This window comes from Cibotium barometz, chromosome 32, assembly GCF_041138505.1.
Source record: "Cibotium barometz isolate CiBa-2024 chromosome 32, ASM4113850v1, whole genome shotgun sequence".
Lineage (NCBI taxonomy): Eukaryota > Viridiplantae > Streptophyta > Polypodiopsida > Cyatheales > Cibotiaceae > Cibotium > Cibotium barometz.
This window is the reverse complement of record NC_141077.1, coordinates 10,012,573-10,020,982: the sequence shown is the minus strand read 5'-3', so window position 1 is coordinate 10,020,982 and position 8,410 is coordinate 10,012,573. Positions and strand designations below refer to the sequence as shown.

The window sequence follows — 8,410 nt, the reverse complement described above, 5'->3', positions numbered from 1 at the left end:
GAATCACCTTGACCAAAATTCCTGGAGGTTCACACAACTCTGGTTAATGCCATGCTCATGATACCCAAGAAGATCCATTATCCTGTTGTCTCACACATATTGGCATCACGCCCCATAGGGTTATCTCAGGTTAGCTATCCATAAAGGCATAGAGCATCCCAGTCTAAAGACTGGAGACCCTACATGGAATAGGTCTTGTCATCTCTGTAAAACCACCATTAGATACCCAAGTCCAAAGTGAAACGGCCAATTTTCCTCAAACCTTGGATGCCATGGTCAAACCTGCAGATCAACCTAGCGCTAGACCAATGCAAAAGATATATAACCATAGACGAAAGATACCATCATGTCCACTATCTTAGTTCTCCATCCAGGCCATAATCTAACTACCGGTAAATTGTCTGGGTATAAGTTCCCTCGCAGCCTCAGCTTCTAGAACTAGCTCGACATCTAGTTAGCCATCCACAACCCGTCCACAACCCTCAACCTTCTAGGTCTAGGCCTTCAGACGGTTGGTCACCCATAAGTTGCTTGGGCCATACAATGGAACCATGGTCATGATATAATCTCCTTTAGAGGGTTCAATCTCCACCGCATCACTCCTCAATGAAAATCATGGCATACAGACGAAACATATCAAGCCACAAAATGCGAGCGAGAGATACAAAATTCTTGCCTTGAATGTTCTATTCACAACATAGAAGACATTGAGCATGGTTTTTAGGAAAGAGGGGGGGGGGGGGGGGGGGGGGGGGGGGGGGGGGGGGGGGGGGGGGTGCACAGAGGACATGTCAAAAACATTTGGCTCTTATGACTTGGCAAAACCTGTTGTTACCTATAGAATGTCAAAAGCATACACAACGTGCTTGTCTTTAGCCTTTACAACAGGTGAAAATAGCAAGGTTAGAATAATGCTAGGGTAGGCTGCAACCTGTAGCTCAGAGATGATCCATGGCAACTCACTGTCAAAACTATGCCAAATTTGGCTCTTATAGCCTTGGCAAAACCTGCTGTTACCTGTAGAATGTCAAAGCATACACAACACGCATATCTTTAGCCTTTACAACATGTGAAAATAGCAAGGTTAGAGTGATGCTAGGGTGCAGCCTGTAGCTCAGAGCTGGTCCGTGGCAACTCACCCTACCAGCTAGACAAGTCACAGGTCACTAGGTGACAAAAGAAGGTGCTCCACCACGGAAACACCCTCTTCCAACCTAAGATTGAAAAGTGACTTTTGAGCTTTAATTCACGGGCCGAAGTTTTATTCTCTTAAGAGGTTCCTGACCATAGTCCATGCTTCCTGTGGTGGCACCTTGGATACACACAATCATGCTGTCCACACGTCTCATGATGATGGATGCTATAGCTCATGTGTCCTTCGATGCCCGAGCGTGCTGTTCATCTTCTTCTGACAGTGGAAGAGGGCCTGTAGTCACTTGCCACACAAGTCATGAGCAGCTACTACATTCACCTTCCAAATAGAGCTGAGAAGGTTCTATGATATTCCACTAAACGACCCAATTGCTTTAATAAATGTCTATAACTAAATACATAATATCTCTTTTTTTTTTTTTTAAAGAATTAAACAGAATTGCATACCTACATTACTAAGATTACATAACCTAACCATAGACAGGTCAACATACCTACATTACTAAGATTAAACAGAATTGCATACCTACATTACTAAGATTACATAACCTAACCATAGACAGGTCAACATAGACCTTAGAGAATGAACTCTTGATACGCTTTGAGAAAAAAACATTCCTTTATATTGCATTTTCTGATCACAATAAGGTAAATTTGCCCTTTAAAACCATTTTAAAGGTAAGATTGCATACCTGAATCGGAAGAGGGCCAGGAGAATAGCAGCGCTGCTACTTCTGAGAACGGTTTCACTGCATTTGCAAGAGCGCTATGAGTCACATGGAGAAAAATCCTTCCAAAAGGTTTTATCATACCGGCGGGTTGTTTTAGGGTTGCTGTTTTGGTGTTGTTGCTGCTGCTGGCAAACGATCAGCAAAGGCCTTGAATGCCCATTAATCCAGCAATTTGGAGGGGCTACGAAGAATCCAAATGTTTTGAAATCCCCACCATAAAACTAGCCATACTACGCACAGAGCTCCCCACCATGAAGACACCACAAGAGAGGCCATCGTGTCTACACAATTACTCCCAAAAACCATAAACTCAAATACCACATAGCCCACCTCCTAACTCAGAGAGACACAACTCTAAGCATTTCTTGAAATCATCATCTTTTTCATATAAGCGGAATGAGTAGAATGCAGAGGAATCATCATCATATGAAGAACACAATTCCAACAAGATCTCACCCTTTCATGGGCACATAATATATGAAGACTCTATAAATAAAAAGATTTAAACATTATGATCATTAAGTTACCACACTTAATTGAGCATTAGAGGGCTACCCAAAAGAGATTCTCAAGAATACACAGCCACAAAAAATTGGCCTCGCAATAGTGGCGGCAAAAAACCATGGAACATAGTGTCTACAAGATGAATCGTAGTAAGTCATGTAGAGTGAGACGGGAAAGTACACGGGACCTCGGTAAGCGTGCCAACACAAAAATACAGATGCGAGAGAACACCAGATTGGGTCCCATGGCCCCCCTGAAGCGTGTGCTCAAAGCATCCCCGCTTGAGTATTTTTATAGATTTTTATTCCATCAAAAATAGGGTAAATGGCTATTTTAGCCCAAGCTTGATGTACAAGCTTTACTTTTTACAAAAATTAGATAATAAAATATTTCAAAAATCTCACTTCCGTGACAGTCCTCCCGGTTTAGGAGACAACCATCCTTGGTTGTAACTATCAGCACACATTAATTAGATAATAAAATATTTCAAAAATCTCACTTCCGTGACAGTCCTCCCGGTTTAGGAGACAACCATCCTTGGTTGTAACTATCAGCACACATTAATCGTTCACATTGGATTCACTCTCAATATCTTTACATAATTAATTGGATTCACTCCCACATTGAATTCACTCACAATAATTAATTGGATTCACTCCCAATATCCTCACACGTGTCTTAAAGTTGATCGGATTCACTCACAATCAAACTCACAGAACCTTTACATATGTCACACATGTCTTAAAGTTTGATCGGATTCACTCACAACCAAACTCCTACATTAGATTCATTCACAATGTTTTCATACGTGTTACACGTATTCACAGAGTACATGTCTCATATGTGTCATAGCTAGTTGGATTCACTCACAACCAACTAGGGTCTAAAGAATCAGATTCACTCTTGATTCTTATACCACACTGGGTCACCCTTATCAAGAATTAATTTAGAAAAGTTGATCGGATTCACTCACAATCAAACTCCTACATTGGATCCACTCACAATGTTTTCATACACGTCACACGTATTCACAGGTTTCACACATGTCACAGAGCTGGTTAGAGTATTGGTGATTAAGTATCCAGCAAGTCTAATGGGCTTTTATGAGTTTGCTTTTTTGTATGTGCCCAGTAGTACTCTTTTTTTTAATATAATCACATGTGCAGCGAGACATTCTCATTAGAGGAGTCAGAGTACTTGAATGAGTAGACTAGCATAGAATACTTAATGATCAATATCCCAGTGGGTGGTAGTTGGTATGATCAATATCCCAGTGGGTGGTAGGTGGTATGATTAAAGAGGAGGTAGTAAAACAATGGGATTAGTAAGCAAGTGGCAAGGGGGGAATTCCGGAGGAACAAGGAGGCAACACGCATGGAGACTGCTTGCGCTATGAGATGTTGTATGTCAATGGCGATGTTCATGAAGCTCTAGCATCTTTGTCAAGACACCGTAATGGGTATCTTGGCTCCCGTGGATGTTGAGTCATCAAGTTGCGATGTTCTCTTTTTCTTTTTATGCTTTGTCTTCTTCTGTCATTGGAGCTCTAGGATCATGTGTTCATAGGAGTGGTAATCGATGTCGAGGATCCATAGGTATTAAGTCGAAGAAGAAGTTTTGGGTAGGATTGATTAGACATGAAGCACAGTTATTCATTCAAGTGCAGTAGGGGTGATTAAGAAGATCTAGGCGATGGGTCGTACCATAGACCAGGCTTGCGCCCACCATGGTCCCCCCATCCAAAGATATACATGGATGGCTGCGATGATGAAGCATAGGACAGAGCCCAATGAGATTTGCAGGTGTTGTGCATGGGCAAGGGCAAAAGGTGTGCTCGTGGTCCTAATCACCTAGAGACTCTCTTATTTTTTTCTTCTTATTTTTTCTTTGACGTGTGTTTATTGGTCAGAACCCCTAAAGAGGGTTTTGTATTGAGTAGCTCATGTGGCTAGAGTTGTGAGCTTACCTTTGAGTTTATCTTTGAGTGGTTGGATAAGCTCAGCCATGTGTAGCACTGCCCCTTGGTTAGGTGACGAAGTCAAGAGTCGAGGTGGAGCTTCGTCGGGATGAGGCCCCGTTGGGGAAAAGGGGTGGGAGAATTGAGCTTTTCAATGCCCATGGGTTGGGTGTGAGCAAGTTCATGGAAGTTCGTCATCAAGAGTTCGCTCGACGACGAGGACCTTAGAAATCCACTTGCAGTCAAGGGGCTTTTGCCCAATTTCTGTCCGGGACTATTGTATGCAGTGGTGGGACTGTCAAGGTTTGATTTTCACTCATTTGGACAGCCAGGAGAGCATTTATTGCTACTGTACTTACTGGTACAGATTCGGTACAACTTTGTACAAGTTTTGGCATGGCTATACATTGATTTGAGTGAGGAAAAGGCACATTTTCACCTGCTGTACTTGTCGGTACAGATTTGGTACATCATTGGTGAGCACTTAGTACTATTGCGCACAGTATTTTGGAAGGGGAACAGAGCACATCTAAGGTGCTGTCATAAATCTACAGCAACCAGATTTTGGTGATTTTATCACATTCAGTGGGAGGAGAGTTGCATTCGTGCTTCCGCAGTGGGAGATAAACTTTGGGAGAACAACTGTGAGCACTTTGTGTGCTTTGGTGTAGTGTTTGCACATCTTGCAGGGAGTCAGGCATTGACTATGTCAAAGGTTGCATATTGCTATGGCAACCACAGGTGAGAGCTCTTCATTGCTTCACATCAAAAAGCTTGAAGGCTCATATAATTATGACATTTGGCAAACCCAGTGCTATAATGTGTTGCTCCAGAAGAAGCAGCACAAGCCCATCAAAGAAAGGGGTGTAATGCCCGCTTCTCTTGAAGAATGGGAAGATATGGATGAGCTGGCAAGATCCACCATCATGTTGTCTGTGTCAGACTCTTTACTTTTCAGCATACGTGAAGAGAAGACAGCTTGGGGAATGTGGCAAAGATTGCAGGACTTGTATGCCCAGCAAAGTGCCTCAAGCAAAGTGTGTTGGTTGAAGAAACTCATAGGTCTTCAAATGAAGGAAGGGGCGTCTATGCCAGCCCATCTAAATGAGTTTAATGGTGTTGTCAGCCAGGTCATCAATCAAAAGTTGGCAATGGACGATGAGTTCAAAGCCACCTTTCTCTTATGCACTTTGCCAGAGAGTTGGGACACATTCAGGACAGCCACTAGCAATTCAAATGCTATGCTGTCATATGCAAATGTGGAGGGTGCTCTCCTTCAAGAGGAGATGAATAGGAAGAACAACTCTGTTGGAAAGTCCAATGTTATGAATGCACGTGGGAGATCCTAGCAAAGGGGTAAAAGCCAAGAACGGGGAAGGAGCAAGTCCCGCTCCAAAAAGGACTTGGAATGCCATTATTGTGGCAAGAAGGGACATTTCAAAAAGCAATGCTACAAATGGAAGAATGATCAAAAGGAAAAGGGCGGCAAAGGAAAAGACAAAGACAAAGATGAAGCCAAAGGGAAAAAGTGGAGTCAAGATTGAAGAAGTCAATGTGTCACATGCAGGTGACAGTGAGGATGAAGTCCTATTCATGTCTTCACTTGATGCCCATTCACTCCATGCAGGAGATGGTCATGGTATGCACTCATGGATCATTGATTCAGGTGCCTCCTTTCATGTCACAGGTTGCAGAGACTTGTTTGTCAGGTATATTGCTGGCAATGAAGGAGTAGTTTATTTGGGTGACAACCATGCATGCCAGATTCTTGGCAGAGGTGATGTGAGGCTTGTGTTTTCAGATGGCTCACAGCTTATGCTCCATGATGTCAGGCATGTGCCTGAGATCAAGAGGAACCTGTTTTCTACTGGTGGACAGCTTGATGATGCTGATTATGTTACCACATTTGGTGGTGGAAAGTGGAAGATTAGTAAGGGCTCACTGGTTGTTGCCAGAGGCTCTAAGGTGGACACTCTTTACTTCATGCATGCTGGTGTTTGTCACCATGCTAAAGTAAATGCAACCGAGCTGCCGGAAATCTCTATGTGGCATAGCCGGTTGGGACACATGAGTGTCAAAGGAATGGAGCAATTGTCTCATTTTGGTTACTTGCCTTCTCTAAAGTTCTCAAGTTTTCAGTTTTGTGAGCATTGTATATATGGCAGGCAACTCCAGTGCCCCCACAAGAAAGCTCTTGGATAGAAAGATGCTCAGTTAGAGCTTGTGCATATAGATGTATGTGAGATGCCTCAGCTTTCTTTGGGAGGGGCAAAATATTTTGTGTCTTTTATTGATGATGCCACACGCAAGGTGTGGGTTTATCCTCTTCGTTTGAAGAGTGATACATTCTCACTGTTTGAGAAGTTTGTTGCTCATGTTGAGAATCAAACTGGCAAAACACTAAAGGCTTTGCGTTCTGACAATGGTGGAGAGTATATGTCCAAACAGTTTCAGGACTTTTGTGATGCTAAAGGCATCAAGAGGGAGCTCTCTGCTCCTTATGATCCTCCACAAAATGGGACAGCAAAGAGGATGAACAGGACCATTCAGGAGAAGGTCCGTTCTATGTTGTCACATGCTGCGTTACCTCATGGTTTTTGGGCTGAAACTGTTATGACAGCCGTTCATCTTATGAACAGGTCACCTAACACGAGGCTTGGTGGGAAAGTGCCAGAGGAAGTATGGACAGGGAAGCCTCCATCCTACAAGCACTTGAGAGTGTTTGGTTGCGTTGCGTACGTGCACATACGCAGGGAAATACGCACCAAACGATCCTAAGTCTCACAAATGCATATTCCTAGGATATGGTGACAGAGGTGAAATGGGGTATAGACTTTGGGATCCAGTGAATAGAAAGATTATACGCAGCAATGATGTCATTTTTTATGAAACATGCATGTATAAGGAGCCTACAAGGCAACAAGAGCCTGCATGTATAAGGAGCCTGCAAGGCAACAAGAGCCTGGCAGAGTCATCTTTGATGATGATGGACATCATGGACAACAACCAAGGGCTGTAAATCAACCACTACAGCAACAAAACCATCCCTTAAATGGTGCTGAAAATGGTCCAAATGGACAGCCAGAGATGGCAGAAGATATCCCTATGGATATCCCACAGTTAGAGGAGATACCGGGCATGATCTTTCAACCTTATGGCATGGAACAGGAGCCACCAATAGGTGATATGCAGGCTGGACAGCAACCTGCAAATGATGGTCATTGGGTACGGAGGTCCACAAGACCCTCCAGACCCCCTGACAGGTTTGTTCCAAGGGTTGACTACTTGATGCTCACTGACTGTGGGGCCCTCTTGTTATAAGGAGGCTTTACAGAGGGCAGACAAGGCTCTTTGGGAGCGTGCTATGAAGTCAGAGATGGATTCTCTGCACAAAAATGGAACATGGAAGTTGGTGCATTTGCCTACAAGCAAGAAGGTTTTGCCATGCAAGTGGGTTTACAGGCTGCACCTGATGCAAAGCCAAGATACAAAGCCAGGTTAGTGGCTAAGGGCTTCAAGCAGGAATATGGTGTGGACTTTGATGAGATCTTTTCTCCAGTGGTCAAAATGACCACACTTAGAGCTGTATTAGCTTTGGTTGCTCATGATGATCTGGATTTGATTCAGATGGATGTGAAGACTGCTTTTCTTCATGGTGATCTCCATGAGGAGATATATATGCAACAGCCAGAGGGTTATGCAGTGAATGGAAAGGAGAAGCTTGTATGCAAGCTGAAAAAGAGTCTTTATGGGCTCAAACAGGCACCAAGGGAATGGTATCATAAATTTGATACATTCATGAAATCCCAGGATTTCAGGAGGAGTGACATAGATCACTGCTTATACACCAAGAAAGCTTTGGATGGCAGTCTATTGATCCTCATCTTGTATGTTGATGATATGTTGATTGCCGGGAAATCTCGTAAAGAGATGGATGCCTTGAAGAAGAGGCTGCATCAGACCTTTGATATGAAGGATTTGGGTGATGCAAATCACATTTTGGGTATGCGGATACTTCGGGAGAGAAATCAGCATGTGTTGTATTTGTCTCAGAAGGAATACATTG

The 8,410-nt window shown here is 43.3% G+C and overlaps 1 long non-coding RNA gene across 1 annotated transcript; it reads right to left on the bottom strand.

Annotated features, from left to right (window-relative positions):
- Positions 1 to 815: 815 nt before the first annotated feature.
- Positions 816 to 2,466, bottom strand: LOC147619797 (uncharacterized). Its single transcript, XR_015270081.1, has 2 exons — positions 1,845 to 2,466; positions 816 to 1,426 (listed from the first exon to the last, which is right to left on the bottom strand). It is a non-coding gene; the product is annotated as an uncharacterized LOC147619797 (long non-coding RNA).
- Between the last annotated feature and the right edge of the window lie 5,944 nt (positions 2,467 to 8,410).